The sequence below is a fragment of the Ursus arctos genome, unplaced genomic scaffold (genome assembly GCF_023065955.2).
Source record: "Ursus arctos isolate Adak ecotype North America unplaced genomic scaffold, UrsArc2.0 scaffold_2, whole genome shotgun sequence".
Classification (NCBI taxonomy): domain Eukaryota; kingdom Metazoa; phylum Chordata; class Mammalia; order Carnivora; family Ursidae; genus Ursus; species Ursus arctos.
In genome coordinates, this window is record NW_026622874.1 from 25,347,926 (window position 1) to 25,366,097 (window position 18,172).

The 18,172-nt window shown below is 43.4% G+C and overlaps 1 non-coding gene across 1 annotated transcript; it reads left to right on the forward strand.

Annotated features, from left to right (window-relative positions):
* The first annotated feature begins 7,697 nt into the window (after positions 1-7,697).
* On the forward strand, positions 7,698-7,804 carry LOC113262993 (U6 spliceosomal RNA). Its single transcript, XR_003319014.2, has one exon. It is a non-coding gene; the product is annotated as a U6 spliceosomal RNA (small nuclear RNA).
* Positions 7,805-18,172: the final 10,368 nt, after the last annotated feature.

Here is an 18,172-nt window from a genome sequence, read left to right on the forward strand (position 1 = left end):
CACTACTAGGTATTTATCCAAAGGATACAAAAATACAGATTCAAAGGGGTACATGGACCCCAATGTTTATAGCAGCATTATCAACAATAGCCAAACTATGGAAAGAGCCCAAATGTCCATCAACTGATGAATGGATAAAGAAGATGTGGTATAAATATACAATGGAATATTGCTCAGCCATCAAAAAGAATGAAATCTTGCCATTTGCAATGACATGGATGGAGCTAGCGTGTATTATGCTAAACAAAATAAGTCAGAAAAAGACAAATACTGGTATTTCACTCACATGTGTAATTTAGGAAACAAAACAGATGAACAGATGGGAAAGGAAAAAAGAGCGAGGGAAGAAAACCATAAGAGACTCTTAACAATAGAGAACAAACTGAGGGATGATGGAGGGAGGTGGGGGGGATGGGCTAGATGGGTGATGGGCATTAAGGAGGGCACTTGCTGTGATGAGCAGTGGGTGCTCTATGCAAGTGATGAATCAATAAATTCTACTCCTGAAACCAATATAAAACTATATGTTAACAAAAAAATTTAAAAATAAAAGAATAAAATCTTTAAAAAAAAAAACAGAAAATGTAAAGGGGACTCTGTTTTCATTATTCCATGTCCCTGGCCTGTGAACAGACCTGCACAGGGAAAGGCTCAAAAATTAATAAAGGGCAAGGCTTGGGCATCTAATGTCCTCGAGCTTCAGGCTCCCCTTCATCTGCCCTCTCTGCCACAGCTCAGGACTGAGACCCCCGCATCTTCCTCTTCCCAAACCCACACTCAGCGTCCAGGGCCAAACCCCACCCAGCAGTGGGGCAGGGGTCCAGCCGGGCTCTCCCCCAGCTGCCCCACTCCCCAGAGGTAAGCATAGCTAGGCCGCGGAGAGAAAGGGGCCCGTCTGAATTCTCATGCAGCGCCAGGACGCCCCCCACAGCAGAGCATCATTACCTTCAGGTAAAGAATGAGGAGTAGGATAATAACAGGCCAGACGTTTCTTTAGGTAGGATAAAATCTTCCATTTCACAATCAGAAGACTCTAAAAAAGATAACACCCCTGGCATTAGCTTCCTCAGGCCACCAAAGCAAAGTGCCACAACCTGGGGGGCTTAAAGCAACAGGAGTTTATCCTCTCACAGTTCTGGAGCTAGAGGTCTGAAATCAAGGTGTCGGCAGGGCGCTGCTCCCTCTGAAGGCTCTAGGGGAGGCTCTTCCCTTGCCTCTTCCTACCTGTGGAGGTTTCCAGCAATCCTTGGTGTTCCTTGGCCCACAGCTGCGCCACCCCAGAGTCTTCCCCAGTATCTCCACATCATCTTTTTCTAAGGACACCAGTCATGTTGCATTAAGAGCCCTCCCTACGCCAGTGTGACCTTATCTGAACTGAATTATATCCGCAATGACTGTATTTTCAAAAAAGGTCACATCCTGAGGTACCGGAAATTAGGCCTTCAACATACCTTTTGGGTGCCACAACTCAACTCATAACCTTGGGGAAGGTGATGGGATACATATCCTTAATTTCACTAAAGTGTAAATGACTGATAATGTATGGGGAGAGGGGGCAGGGGACTACCATGCAGAAGAAGAGGGGAGAGGACCATGCATACACCGTGCCCACTGATGAGGAGAAGTGGGGTAAGAGGGCCAAGGATGGAACCACGAAGTCTGGTTTCCTCATCCTTCTACTGATTTAGCTGAGGGCTCACACTTCAGTAGGTACAGGTGCAGAACAGATAACAGAGGAAGCTAGGGTCTCCTAGAGGAATCCTTTAACACTCAGACCGGTTCATTCCTCTGCTCGAAACCCCCCAAGGGCTCCCTTGGCAGGTGGCCTGAAGTCCATGAGGCCGCACACTATCCACCCTCTGCCTCCACACACACTTACCTCCTCTCACTGCCCCACTACCCACTCCATGCCAGCCACACTGGGCTCCTTGCTCCCACTGGGAAGTGTCCTGCAAGCGTCTTGCCCCCAAGTCTTTGTCCTACTATTCCTCCTGTCTGGAATGTTCTACTTCCTTCAGAGCTCATTGTGTCTCAAATGGCATGTTATCAGGCCTTCCCTGACCACCCTAGCCCCACCCCACCCCGCACTTTCTTTGCCCTCAGCTGGCTAATTTTCTTCCACAGCACTTACCAAGCTCTGATACACATGTCCTTGTCCTCTGTCGTCCTTCCTCCACTAGGCTATGAACCCCACGAGGGCAGCACTTTGTGTGGTGTTTCACTGCTATATCCCAGGCCCCCAGAGCAGCCTCTGGCACGGAGGAGGTGTTCAACAAATTTACGTCAGATGAAGGAAACTGCTTGTGCCCCTCCGTGTGCTTGGAGAGCCTGGTAGCTACTTAGGGGACCTCTGTGATGACAGGGGCCCACCTGGATAACCCAGACCAATCTCCCCATCTCAAGACGCTTAACTAAGTCACATCTGCAAAGTCTCCTTAGCCATGTGTGGTCGCACTCCCAGGTTCCGGGCATTCAGATGTGGATGTACTGGGCCCTTATTCAGCCTACCGCAGGCAGGAAGGGCAGGCCGGCTCCTCAGCCCTTGTCATGACATCCATCCGCGGCCCTGCCTGTAGTGGAGGCTGCCTGAGGTGGGGCTCCATCAGCCTCTCCCCAAAACCCAGCTTCAGGGACTCCTGACCAAATGGCATCCCCTCACCCCGGGCTTTCTCACAGCCCCAGAGCAGCGGCAAGCCCCAGGCTCACACCGGCTTCTTCCTGCTCAGGCAGAACCAGGCCGGGCAGCCTTGGAGCCACCATCCCCACAGCCAGGACGGCAACACCTTCTTCAGCTTGTTTTAGGGAGAGTGTGGAGGCAAGAGGGGGATGCAGGGGCACAGGTGGGTATCCCAGGGTCTCTCTTATTTTTTTTTTAAGGCTTTATTTATTTCTTTATTTGACAGAGAGAAAGACAGCTAGCGAGAGAGGGAACACAAGCAGGGGGAGTGGGAGAGGAAGAAGCAGGCTCACAGCAGAGCAGGGAGCCCGATGCAGGGCTCAATCCCAGGATCCTGGGATCACGCCCTGAGCCGAAGGCAGACGCTTAATAACTGAGCCACCCAGGCGCCCCAAAAGGGTCTCTTTTGTACTTTCCCTTCTATTTTTTCACCTCCTGCTTCTTCTCTCGCCCAGGACATGCTCTGACTTTTCTTCCTCTTATTCTCTATCCTCCCCCACCTCAGCACTGAGGAGAGAGGATGCACTGAGCCCCTGTATTTCTCTCCCACATGCACATACATCCATGTCCACACAGAGGAATGACATGCTGAGTCATATTCTGAACAATATTTACTGGAAAAAGAGGCCAAGGGCACGGACCCCACTCCACCTCAGCCCTATGTGGTGACAAGAACTACAGAGCTAGAAGGGCCAGCCCTGATGCCATCAGCATCCCTAACTGGCTGTGAGGCCTGACCCCCTGACACTCGATGTTCTCATCTATAAAAGTGGTGATGATAGCCCTAGTGGAATGTCTATCTCTATTTGTGGTCCCCAGAGTCTTGGCATAACTTTATAAGATATCCTTGATGTGGAAGAATCTTTGTAACAACTGAACAAGGAAGAAACAGAGATCATGGGTGCAAGAATCTCCTAACTTTTAACACCAGTGACAATTTTGTGGCTATTGGAGAGTCACAGTTGGTTTAGAGAGAGGGATGCCATTAGCAAAGACTAGTGAACTTAAGAGGAATTCTAGTTTGGTTAACTGGTTGAATCATTTATTCACCAAGGATTGGAGTACTGGTCATAACCAGGTTCTGCTGTGAAAGGGAAAAGACATTTACATGGAAAACAGGATATTAATGTCAATGTAAAAACAGGATCCCCCCTTGGGCTCACTGTCTAGTAAGGGAGGTAAACCTGTAAACAGGTCATTACAAGGCAGTGTGATATGTGCTCACAGAACTCTCTGTGTACCCGGGGCTGGGGCAGAGCAGGGGAGCAGCCAGCTCTTCCCAGGACTGTCAGGAAGGCTGCTCAATCCCAGGCCAAGCGTGGAAGGCGAGAGGCAATGGCAGGTGAACACAAGGGGGAAGGGAAATGAAAGCAGAGGGGCAATATAAAATGCAGAGGGGGCGATACAAGCCTACCTCAAGAAGCAAGAAAAATCTCAAGTGAACCACCTCACCTTACACCTAAAAGAACTAGAAAAAGAACAACCAACAAAACCCAAAACCAGGAGAAGGAAGCAAATAATAAAGATTAGAGCAGAAATAAATGATTGAGAAACTAAAAAACAATAGAACAGTTGAATGAAATCAGGAGCTGGTTCTTTGAAAAAAATCAACAAAATTGATGAACTTCTATAAGACTCATAAAAAAAAAATAGAGAGAGAGAGAGAGAGACCCAAATACATAAAATTACTAATGAAAGAGATCACCACCACCACCACCACAGAAATACAAAACATTGTAACAGGTTATGAAAACCTATACGCCGACAAACTGAACAACTTAGAAGAAATGCCTTGATTCCTAGAAACATATAGCCTACCACAGCTAAAGGAGAAAGAAATAGAGAATTTGAACAGACTAATCACCAGCAATGAAACTGACTCAGTAATCAAAACACTCCCAACAAACAAGAATCCAGGACCAGACGGCTTCCCAGGTGAATTCCATCAAACATTTAAAGAGGAGTTAATACCCATTCTTCTCCAACTGTCCCAAAAAATACAAGAGGAAGGAAAACTGCCAAATTCATTCTGAGGCAGGTACCATCCTGATACCAAAAACAAATAAAGACACCACCAAAAAAAGGGAAAAAAGGGGAGAGAGAGAGAGAGAGAGAGAGAAAGAACTACAGGCCAATATCTCTCATGAATATAAAGCCAAAAATCCTCAACAAAGGGGTGCCTGGGTGGCACAGCGGTTAAGCTCAGGGCGTGATCCCGGCGTTATGGGATCCAGCCCCACATCAGGCTCCTCTGCTATGAGCCTGCTTCTTCCTCTCCCACTCCCCCTGCTTGTGTTCCCTCTCTCGCTGGCTGTCTCTATCTCTGTCAAATAAATAAATAAAATCTTAAAAAAAAAAAAAAAAGAATCTCTTTAAAAAAAAAATCCTCAACAAAATATTAGCAAACCGAATCCAACAATATATTTTTAAAAGTCATATACCATGATCAAGTGGGATTTATTCCCAGGATTCAAGGATGGTTTAATATTCACAATCAACATGATATGTCACATCAATAAGAGAAATGATTCAAAAAATATATCATATCAATAGATGCAGAAACAGCATTTGACAAAGTATAACATCCATTCATGATTTAAAAAAACAAACAAACAAACTCTGCAAAGTAGGTCTAGAGGGAACATGCCTCAATGTGATAAAGGCCATATATGAAAAACCCACAGCCAACATTATACTCAGTCGGGAAAAACAGAACTTTTCCCCTAAGGTCAGGAACAAGACAAGGACATCCACTCTCACCACTTTTATTCAACATAGTCCTGGAAGTCCTAGACACAGCAATCAGACAACATAAAAAAATGAAAGGCATCCAAGGATGCCTGGGTGGCTTAGGCGGTTAAGCGTCTGCCTTCAGCTCAGGTCATGATCTCAGGGTCCTGGGATGGAGTCCCACATCTGGGCTTCTTGCTCAGTGAGGAGCCTGCTTCTCCCTCTCCCTCTGCTCCTCTCCCTGCTGTGTGAATGCTTGCGCGCTCTCGCTCTCTCTCTGGCAAATAAATATGCAAAGTCTTTAAAAAATAAAAATGCAAGGCATCCGAACTGGTAAGGAAGAAGTAAAACTCTCATTATTTGCAGATGACGTGACACTATACATAGGAAACCCTAAAGACTCCACCGAAAAACTACTAGAACTAATAAATGAATTCAGAAAAGTCACAGGACACAAAACCAATGTATAGAAATCTGTTGCGTTCCTATACACTAATAAGGAAGCAGCAGAAAGTGAAATTAAGAAAACAATCCCACTTATAAGTGCACCAAAACCAATAAAATATCTAGGAATAAACTAACGAAAGAGGTAAAAGACATGTACTCTGAAAACCATTAAACACTGATGAAAGAAATTGAAGATGACACAAAGAAGTGGAAAAACATTCCATGCTCATGGATTGGAAGAACAAATATTGTTAAAATGTCCATACTACACAAAGCAATCTGCACATTTAATGCAATCCCTATCAAAATACCAACAGCATTTTTCACAGAACTGGAACAATCCTAAAATTTGTATGGAACCACAAAAGACCTCAAAGAGCCAAAGCAATCTTGAAAAAGAAAAACAAAACTGGAGGTATCACAAGTCTAGATTCCAAGTTATATTACAAAGGAATAGTAATTAAAACAGTATGGTACTGGCATAAAAATAGATGCACAGATCAATAGAATAGAACAGAAAACCCAGAAATAAACCCACAATTATATGGTCAACTAATCTTTGACAAATGAGGAATGAATGAATATACAAATGGGAAAAAGTCTCTTCAACAAATGGTGTTGGGAAAACTGGACAGCTACATGCAAAAGAATGAAACCGGGTCATTTTCTTACATCATACACAAAAATAAACTCAAAATGAATTAAACACCTAAATGTGAGACCTGAAACCATAAAAATCCTTGAAGAGAGCAAAGGCAGTAATCTCTCTAACATCCGCTGTAGCAACATTTTTCTAGATATGTCTCCTGAGTCGAGGAAAATAAAAGCAAAAATAAACTATTGGGACTTCATCAAGATAAAAAGCTTCTGCACAGCAAAGGAAACAACAAAACTAAAAGTCAACCTACTGAATGGTAGAAGATATTTGTAAATGACATATCCAATAAAGGGTTAGCATCCAAAGGATACAAAAAACTGATAAAACTCAACACCCAAAAAACAATCCAATTTAAAAATGGGCAGAAGACATGAATAGCCATTTCCCCAAAGACATCCAGACGGCCAACAGACACATGAAAAGATGTTCATCATCACTCATCATCAGGAAAATCCAAATCAAAACTACAATGTGATATCCCCTCTCACCTGTCAGAATGGTTAAAATCAAAAACACAAGAAACAACAAGTGTTGGTGAGGATGTGGAGAAAAAAGAATCTTCATGCACTGTTGGTGGGAGTGCAAACCAGTGCAGCCACTACGGAAAACAGGATGGAGTTTCCCCTCAAAATTAAAAATAGATCTACCCTATGATCCAGGAATTGCATTACTGGGTTTTTACCTAAAAAAATGCAAAAACACTAATTCAAAAGGATACATGCACCCCTATGTTTATTGCAGCATTATTTATAATAACCAAACTATGGAAGCAGCCCAAGGGTCCACTGATAGATGAATGGATAAAGATGTCTCACACACACACACACACACACACACACACACACACACACTCAGGAATATTATTCGGCCATAAAAAAGAATGAAATCTTGCCATTTGCAACAACATGGACGGAGCTAGAAGGTATAATGTTGAGCAAAATAAGTCAGTCAGAGAAAGACAAATACCATATGATTTCACTCATGTAGAAGTTAAGAAACAAAATAAACAAGCAAAGGAAAAAAGAGAGAGAAAGAGAGACAAACCAAGAAACGGACTCTTAACTGTAGAGAACAAACTGATGATTACCAGACCGGAGGTGGTGGGGTGGGGGGATGGGGGAAATAGGGATTGGGATTAAAGAGTCCACTGATCATGACGAAAAAAAATGAAATAAAATTAAATTAGTGCTCACTTCGGCAGCCCATATCCTGAAACTGGAACCATACAGAGACGGTTAGCACGGCTCCTACCCAAGGATGACACTCAAATTCGTGACACGTTCCGTGTTTTGCGCAGTTTCCCTAGTGAACTGCCACCCTTTGCGGATTAACTCAAAGGAAACATTATGAGTCAAAGCCCAATGTGCAGCACTGAATAATGAAATTGTGATATTTCACTAGCAAAATATTTTTTAATGAAATTAAAAAAAAAAGTAATCTCAGGAGATGGCTGGGCTCCTGGGGTCAGAGGTCAGGGAATCCACACGTCCAGATCAAGCCTGGACCAGAAGCAGCTCCAGCTTTCACCACACGTGACACACGGGGATAGCCGCAGACCCCTCCTCGGACCCCACCGCACCCCATCCGGCCAGCAGAAGGGGCCGGGAGAGCTCTCTTACCTTGCTTTACCGCACACTGGTAAGCTGAGCGCTGCTCTTCGAAGAAAACTTCCCCCAAGGGTCCAGGCTTCTGTAGGTGTCCTACCTCCTCATGCAGTTCTGCCTTCAGACGCCATGTCGAGGGGGCGCCTGGGGGGCTCAGTGGGCTGAGCATCTGCCCTAGGCTCAGGTCATGATCTCAGGATGCCTGGGGGGGGGGGTCCTCCCTGCTCAGCGGGGAGCCTGCTTCTCCCTCTGTCCCTCCTCCTACTTGTGCTCTAATAACTAAATAAATAATCTTAAAAAAAAAAGCCACCTAAAGACAAGGGAAAGTGGGGTAAGAAGGCCTTTGTACCTTCACAGCTACCTGATGGTTAGAATTGCTCAGCTACTCGTCCTCAGGTTCACTGTGGGGGTGGCCCCTGAAATCGTGCGGGGACAAGCTCACAAGGAGCCCTCAGTAAACACCAGCGCTCTCCCCACCTGCGGCCGGGGGGTGCTCTCGGGCGGTTCCCCCGGAGTCTCTGAGCCTCAGTCCTGGGTTACACGAGCTGCCCGCTGGCCCGACTACCTCGCCATAGCCAGATGTGGTAATGTGGGTGAGGGTCATCCTGCAAGGACGATAAGATACCGCCCAGATGTTTTATGTAAAAGAACAATGAGGAAGAAAGAAAACAAAATAATGTGTTAGGTGGTATATTAGTTGCCTGGGCTACCATGACAAAGTACCACACACTGAGGGCTTAAAACAATGGGGATTTATGGTCTCACATTCTGGAGTCTGGAAGACTAAAATCAAGGCGTCTGCAGGGTCCTGCTCCCCCTGCAGGTGCTAGGGAAGGAACGGCGCCGTGCCTTTCTTGTGGCGTCTGGTGGCCTCGGGTATTCTTTGGCTTAGAGATACAACACACCAATCTTCCATGCTCACATGGCGCCTCCCTATGTCTTCACGTTATTTTCCCTCAGTGTGTGTCTGTGTTTTAAAATGCACCTGGGCTTTTGGGTTTTATTCTGTGAGACCAACAGATCAGGGGATGATTGGTTGGTCACTCCTAGTTCCCGGGGTGGGGGGGAGGCACGCATACCATGCAAGGCCACCAGGCATGGTCAGGGGGCAGACAGAGTAAGGAGAAAGTGTGGCCAAGAGTCCGGGAAGGAATGAGGAAGGCAAGATAGGCAGGCTGAGTAGGGTTAGGGTTAGATATGTTAGACTAATCTCAGCGAGCTCTGGGCTGTGGGGAGGGTCCCTAGTGGTCTAGTACTTGGATCCCAGGTGACTAGGAACATTACCTCCTGCAGCATAAGAGCCAGATGGAGGAGGCGGTTTGGAGTATGGGCTCTGGATGGTTAGTCTGCATACAAAAGGACGCCCATGCAAGTCATTTGCTCTCTCTAGGAATTGGTTAATCCTGGGAGGGCGTTCTCACCCCGTCACTGAAGCTCCCGTGTCTGAGCCTCAAGAATGCAAAAAATAAGAAAATATAATTAACATACTCTGTGTCCCAACTTCCCTTTTTATAAGGACAACAGTCATATTGAAATAGGGCTCACCCTAATGACCTCATTTTAACTTGGTTACCTCTGGGAAGCCCCTATTTCCAAATATGACCCCATTCTGAGGTACTGGGGACTTCAACATATCTTTTTTAGAGGACTTAATTCAACCCAGACAGACAAGGAACAGTAAGCTTTTTCAGTAAAGGGCCTGATAGTGAATTTTTAGACTAGAGGACAGTAATTCCTCTGTCCCAACTACCCAGCTGCTGTTGTAGCAAGAAAGCAGCCATAAACAGTGTATAAATAAATGAGCATAGCTGTGTTCCAAAACACTTCACTTACAAAAAGGGCGCCTGGGTGGCTCCGACGGTTAAGCGTCTGCCTTCGGCTCAGGTCATGATCTCAGGGTCCTGGGACTGAGTCCTGCATCGGGCTCGGGCTTCCTGCTCAGCGGGAAGCCCGCTTTCTCCTCTCCCTCTGCTGCTCCCCCTGCTTGTTCTCTCTTTCTTTCTCTCTCTGTGTCAAATAAATAAATAAATAAATAAGATCTTTAAAAAAAAAAACTTACAAAAACAGGCAGTAGGCCAGACATGGCTCACAGGCCATAGTTTACCAACCCCTAGGTTAAGAGACAAATTTTCAAAACAAGAAAAAAGGAGTTTATGCAGCGTTTCTGAGAGAGGGAGTTCGGGGAGCAAAATTTGAGTCCCCAGAAGTGCTAGGGTGAAGTCAAGGTAGGCCTCGGCCAGGCTCTAGCTCAGAATTCTGGCCCAAAATCAGAAACGTAGATTCAAAATGAGAGAAGACTGAGCACGCCAGCGCCCTCACAGCACTAGGCCCCGATCTTACGTAAGGACAGAGTGAATTGTGGGGAAACAAACCCAGGTGATCTCACTGAGGCTGAGTTTGTAACCACTAGGTCTACACCTCCCAGGTGGGGGGCTCCGACTCCAGAAGACAAGACTGGGTGGGGGGGACTGGGCATCGAGTGGGCCAGAGAGCCTGGAAAGAGAGGTGGAGAGCAGAACTGGGTGGTTCCTTAGAGTCCGTGCACAGGGGCTCGCCCCTGAAACTCGTTTAGCTGGGCGGGGGGGGGGCTTTATTAATGCCGTTCCCACGAAAGCAGCCAAGATGGGGCACCTTTGCTCTGAGTTAACCAAGGCTCTATGAATTGTGGTAAACATAAATTAATAAACACTCAGGGTTGCAGAGAAATAGAAGCAGAAAGGTCAGGATACTAATGGCAAGTAGCTAATTGAGCTTGTCTAGCTTCGTCCTAAAGCTTCCCCCTTATTGGCCTGTCATCTTCACACCTCATTGAAAATCCATTAAAACAATGGCTGGGCCATTAACCCTGACGTGTAGGCAGAAGCTTCCCTTGGGCACAGTTTTTGACTAGGGTCCTTTCATTAATACTAAGTGTAATTGCTTGCTGGCAAGCTGGGTAATTGTGATTACATACCACAATTTAAATACGGAGGGGGAGCACCAAAGGTTCGATCTTTTCTGGGCATCTTTTTAATAATACAAGCGCAATCACCCCCCTCAGGCAAGATAATATATTAAAACTTGAATTTTTAAAACAGATAAAAGGCTGATGGCTCCATTTACAAAAGAATTTGCCATAGGATTTCTGAAACAGTGAGCTCCCAGAGCAATCAAAATTGTTTGATTTACAAAATTTCAATTTGCTCGCATTTTTTCCCATTTTACAACCCGAGCATAAAGGTTATATAAGAAAAAGAAACAGAACTGCTAATGAGCACCCCAGCGACAGCTAAGTTAGAGAGCTAAAGGCTTGCATTTATAAGCGGGGTGGCCAGAAGGCATATTTTAAGGACACCTTGAAGATCAGCCTCAAAGCCTGGGATAGGGCTGTGACCTGTCAGGATATGCAGGGCAGACAGGTGAGCCAAACAGGGACATCAATCAGAGAAGAGGGGCTAAAGAGAGCAGACCCCATTGCATACAGAGGGGAAAGCCCCAGTTGCCTCCATTGGAATCCTAGCCATACACAGTGAGACAAACCTACCCAGGCCACTTCAGATACTGCCTGATATAGAGCTTGGGAGGACGTTAAAGACCTCGCCCACAGGACAGTGGCTTCTCTTTAGGACTTCATCAGCTTCCATGGCTCTGCATTAAAAACCAGCCACGAGAAACTGCAATGCCATCTTCCAGGTACGCGGCAACAAAGCCTGTAGGCTCGGTTGAGTAGTCATTTGTTACTAATAATTGCTGAGAACTGGCTTTTGCTAATGATTTACTCTTTGGGTTGTGGTTTTCAGAGTAAATTCAAGGTTCCCCCTGTGTTCATATCATGCTCGCTCACTTGCATTTCCTTATTCTTTTGTGAGGCAGACAGAAATGTGTACAGATGCCATGCCGAGCACTGCCCGTAGCCTCCCCACACAGGCGTGTGTCCATTTGTGACCATTGAGTGTCCAAGCCAGAGGAAAAAACCAGCTCGCATGCTGGCTCCCAGGATTTCATGCATCACACATCATCAGTTAAATGAGCACAAAAAGCGTAGGGTCCCGGAGGGGATTGCAAATGTTGTATTTGCAAAATAAGAACACTTGGTCGTAATCTGTCATCTGCTGTGACCATCATTTCATAGAAGAATGAATTTATTAACACTGACAAAGTCAGTAGGACAACCTCCAAGCGTTCCCTCAAACAAGATAGGCAATAACCTTACATTCACTCCATATATTAAAAAAACATGGTTATGGTTCATATTTTTCTCATTTTGTGGCAGATTGGTGGAAATGTTACTTGGGAACCTACAAACATCAGTGCAATAACAGGGAAAGACAGAGTTTAGAAACCACACCCTAGACCTTTGCTGTCCGATTCAGGGGCCAATAATCACGTGTGGCTCTTGAGCACCTGTGACGTGGCTGGTCTGAACTGAGATGTGACATAATTGTAAAATTCACACCAGATTTCAAAAACATAGTACAAAAAAAGTAATAATATGTCTTAGTAATTTTATATTGATTACTTATTGAAATGATAATATTTTGGCTATATTAATGTATCATTAAAATGAATGTAACATGTTTCTTACTTTATTAAAAATGAGGCTACTAAAAAATTTTCAAGATTTGTTTATTTATTTTAGAGAGAGAGTATGCAAGCTGGGGAAGAGGCAGAGGGAGAGGGATAGAAGGAGACTATCCAGGGAGCCGAGGCAAGGCTCCATCTCAAGACCCCAAGATCATGACCTGAGCTGAAATCAAGAGTCAGACTCTTAACTAGCTGAGCCACCCAGGTGCCCTGAGGCTACTAGAAAATTTCAAGTTACTATGTGCCTCGCATTATATTTCTCTTGGACAGTGCTGCCTAGATGGTCCATATCAGTTGAAGAGTGTTATATGCCATGGAGATCAATTACAGCTTCTGATTTTATGTATATATATATATAAAATATATTTGGCATTGGAATATCAAGTATATAGGACTTAGATTTATGTTTCCATGCAGAGCAGGGGAGTTATGACTATGAGAACATTAATGTGTTCAAGGCAGACTGGTGCTGGGGCATTTTACTTGCAGGTCCAAACTATACATGTGATGTACATTGTGGCCACTAGAGGGAAGCAGCGTATTTAAAAATGTGAGCTTTCCCTCACCCATTAACTGAGTAGACCTCACAGGCAGAACCATTACAAGGCAGGTACTCAGTAATTATTAGAGCTGATCCTCTTTCCCACCCTCTTAAGTGTCATGTCTTGAGAAAAAGGAGAAACCACGGAGGACTGTAGGGCCCTTAAACTATGAGCAAAGCTCAGACAAAACAGCAAAGCAGGAGAGCCATTCCGTAAGAGAGAAATCATATTCAGAGGAGGATGTTCAAAGACCCAGGGTGTAGAATCAGGTTTACCTTCCTGGCTCTGCTACTAACCAAGTGAGTGGCCAAAAGCAAGTCACCGCACTTGGTCGCTTCCTCTGTGAAATGAGGTGGAGCAAGATGAGCTTTAATGCACCCCCCCCAACCTCAGCATCCTTACTTTGAAGAGTAAAGCCTGAAGGCCTGGTACTATTATAGGTTTAATGGGAAGTCAAAGAGAGCAGTGATTATAAGACTTGCGAGCACAATGGTATTATAAATTCATGCTCTGAGGCCCCCTGTGCTCCAAACACTTAACAATAACAGATGAAATACAAAAATTTAAAAATTTAAACCCAAAGCCTTGCCTAAAAAGATGAACATCTCTGAGGATCAGAACAACAGAGACATAACACTTTAAGCTGGATGATGCTGGGGGAATGTGAGGCTCCCGGGCAAGAAGCAGGCAGAGGTGGTGAAGAGCTTTTAGAGAATACCACATGAGGCAGTGTCCCCAAACCAGGGACAGTGTGGGGCTCCCACACCCAACAACCAGGGGCATGAAATACATAACTCCTTCCAGAGCTGAGGCTTACACCAAACTTCTCAGCCCCACATGAAGAGGACCTGGTTCCCTGGCCCAATGACAAGATCAGGAGCATTTCCCAATTACGACAGCATAGATACCTGAGCTGACAGTAGAAAATCTGGTTCTGAACTGCAGGCTGCGGAGGCTAAGAGGAAGCAACTGTAAAACCACTAGTTTGGGGGCATGAGCATGGGAGAGATCAAAATTACTGATAATAACCCCCCCCCAAAAGAAAGACTAAAACAGGCAACCAAACCTTGCAATTAAAAAATTGTAATGGCAGGAAGTGAATTCAATTCAAATGAAGTGAAATAGTAGGACAATCCAGTATTGATTTTTAAAATAAGATTTCATTACTTATTCAGCAAATATTTTAAGCAACTACAATTTCCCAGGTACTATTTTAAGTGCTGGGAATATAATAATAAAGAAAACAAGAAGAGAAGGAGGAAAGGGGCAGAAGGTTTATTTGAGGAAATTATAGCTGAAAACTTTCCTAATATATGGAAGGAAACAGACATCCAAATCCAGGAGGCACACAGAACTCCTATCAAAATCAACAAAAGCAGGCCAACACTAAGACATATCATAGTAAATTTGCAAAATACAGAGATAAGGAAAAAATCCTAAAAGCAGCAAGGGAAAGAAATCCCATGGGGCATCTGGGTGGCTCAGTCGGTAAGCATCCAACTCTTGATTTCAGCTCAAGTCATGTTCTCAGGGTCATGAGATCGAGCCCCCCATTAGGCTCCATACACAGCAGGGAGCACAGCATGTGCATGGAGTCTCCTTAAGATTCTCTCTCCCCCTCCCATTGCCCTGCCCCCCCCACTCATGCTATATATACATACATACATACATACATATTAAAAAAGAAATCCCTAACCTACCAGGGAAGACAAATAAGATTAACAGCACATCTTTCCACAGAAACTTGGCAAGCCGGAAGAAAGCGGCATGATATCTTCAACCTACTGAATGGGAAAAATATGCAGTCAAGAATATTTCATCCAGCAAGGCTATCACTCAGAATAGAGAGAGAAATAGAGCTTCCCAGACAAACAAAAACTAAAGGAGTTCGTGAGCACTAAACCAGCCCTGCAAGAAATACTAAAGGGGACTCTTTGAGTGGGAAAGAAAGACCAAAAGCAACAAAGAGTAGAAAGGAACAGGGAATCTCCAGAAACAGCAACTTAACAGGCAATACAATGGAACTAAATTCATACCTATCAATAATCACTCTGAATATAAATGGACTAAATGCTCCAATAAAGACATAGGGTATGAGAATGGATTAAAAAAAAAAAAAAAAAAAGACCCGGGGCGCCTGGGTGGCGCAGTCATTAAGCGTCTACTTTTGGCTCAGGGCATGATCCCAGCGTTATGGGATGTTCTGGGATCGAGCCCCACATCAGGCTCCTCCGCTAAGAGCCTGCTTCTTCCTCTCCCACTCCCCCTGCTTGTGTTCCCTCTCTCGCTGGCTGTCTCTCTCTGTCAAATAAATAAATAAAATCTTTAAAAAAAAAAAAAAAAGACCCATCATTATACTGCCTACAAGAGACTATTTTATTTTTTTAAGATTTTATTTATTCATTTGACAGAGAGAGAGCACAAGCAGGGGAGTGGCAGGCAGAGGGAGAAGCAGACTCCCCACTGAGCAGGGAGCCTGATGAGCTCAATTCCAGGACCCTGGGATCATGACCTGAGTGGAAGGCAGAAACTTAACCGACTGAGCCACCCAGGCACCCCAAGAGATTCATTTTAGACCTAAAGGCACCTGCAGATTGAAAGTGAGGGGATGGAGAGCCATTTATCATGCTAATGGCCATCAAAAGAAAGTCAGAGTAGCCATACTTGTATCAGACAAACTAAATTTTAAACCAAACACTACAACAAGAGATGAAGAAGGGCACTATATCATAATAAAGAGGTCTATCCAACAAGAAGATCTAACAATGACAAATATTATGCACCCAACTTTGGAGCACCGAAATATATAAAACAATTAATAACAAATATAAAGAAATTCACTGATAATAATACAATAATAATAGGGGATTTTAAAACCCCACTTACAGCAATGGACAGATCATCTAAGCAGAAAATCAACAAGGAAACAAGGGATTTGAATGACACACTGGACCAGAGGGACTTAACAGATATATTCAGAGCATTTCATCCTAGAGCAGCAGAATACATGTTCTTTTTGAGTGCACATGGAACATTCTCCAGAATAGATCAAATACTGGGTCACAAATCAGGCCTCAGCAAGTACAAAAAGATTGAGATCATACCATATATATTTTCTGACCACAACACTCTGAAACTTGAAATCAACCACAACACAAAATTTGGAAGACCACAAATACATAGAAGTTAAAGAACATCCTACTAAAGAATGAATGAATGAACCAGGAAATTAAAGAAGAAATTAAAAAATTCATCAAAACAAATAAAAATGACAACACAATGATCCAAAACCTTTGGGATGCAGCAAAAGCAGTCACAAGAGGGAAGTATACACCAATATGGGCCTACCTCAAGAAGCAAGAAAAGTCTCAAATATACAACCTAACCTTATACCTAAAGGAGCTAGAAAAAGAACAGCAAATGAAGCCTAAAGCCAGCAGAAGAAGGGAAATAATAAAGTTTAGAGCAGAAATCAATGCTATAGAAACAAACAACAACGACAAAAACAGTAGAATAGATCAAGGAAACTAGGAGTTGGTTCTCTGAAAAAATTAAAATTGATAAATCCCTAGCCAGACTTTTCAAAAAGAAAAAAGAGAGGACCCAAATAAATAAATCATGAATGAGAGAGACGAGATCACAACCAACACCACAGAAATACAAATAATTATAAAAGAATATTATAAAAAACTGTATATCAAAAAAATTGGATAATCTGGAAGAAATTGATAAATTCCTAGGAACATATAAACTACCAAAACTGAAACAGAAAGAAATAGAAAATGTGAACAGACTAATAGCCAGCAAAGGAATTGAATCAGTAATCAAAAATCTCCCAATAAACAAAAGTCCTGGGCCAGATGGCTTCCCAGGGGAATTCTATCAATTAAAGAAGAGTTCATACCTATTCGTCTCAAACTGTTCCAAAACTTAGAAATGGAAGAATAACTTCTAAACTCATTTTATGAGGCCAGCATTACCTTGATCCCAAAACCAGACAAAGACTCCACTAAAGAGGAAAATTACAGGCCAATATCCCTGATAAAAATGAATGCAAAAATTCTTAATAAAATACCAGCAAATTGAGTCCAACAGTAAAGTAAAAGAATCATACGCCACAATCAAATGGGATTAATTCCTGGGCTGCAGGGTGATTCAATATTCACAAATCAATCAACATGATCCACCACGTTAATAAAAGAAAGGATGAGAACCATATAATCTTCTCAATAGACACAGGAAAAGCATTTGACGAAGTATAGCATCCATTCTTGATAAAACCCCTCAACAAAGTAGGGATAGAGAGAACATACCTCAACATCATAAAGGCCATATATGAAAGACCCACAGCTAATAATATCCTCAATGGGGAGAAATGGAGAGCTTTTCCTCTACAGTCAGGAAAAGACTGGAATGTCCACTCTCATCATTGTTATTTAACATAGTACTAGAAGTACTAGTTGCAGCAATCAGACAACATAAAGAAATAAAAGGCATCCAAATTGACTAGGAAGAAGTCAAACTTCCACTATTAGCAGATGACATCATACTCTATGTAGAAACCCTGAAAGACTCCACCAAAAAAATTGCTAAAACTCGAATTCAATGAAGTCACAGGATGCAAAATCAACATAAAGAAACCTGTTGCATTTCTATACACCAATAATGAAGCAGCAGAAAGAGTAATCAAGGAATCAATCCCATTTACAATTGCACCCAAAACCATACAATATCCAGGAATAAACATAACCAAAGAGGTAAAAGATCTATACTCTGAAAATTATAGAACACTTATGAAAGAAACTGAAGATGACACAAAGAAATGGAAAAACCTTTTTCCACGCTCATGGATTGGAAGAACAAATATTGTTAAAATGTCTATATTACCCAAAGCAATCTACACATTCAATGTAATCTCTATCAAAATACCATCAACATTTTTCACAGAGCT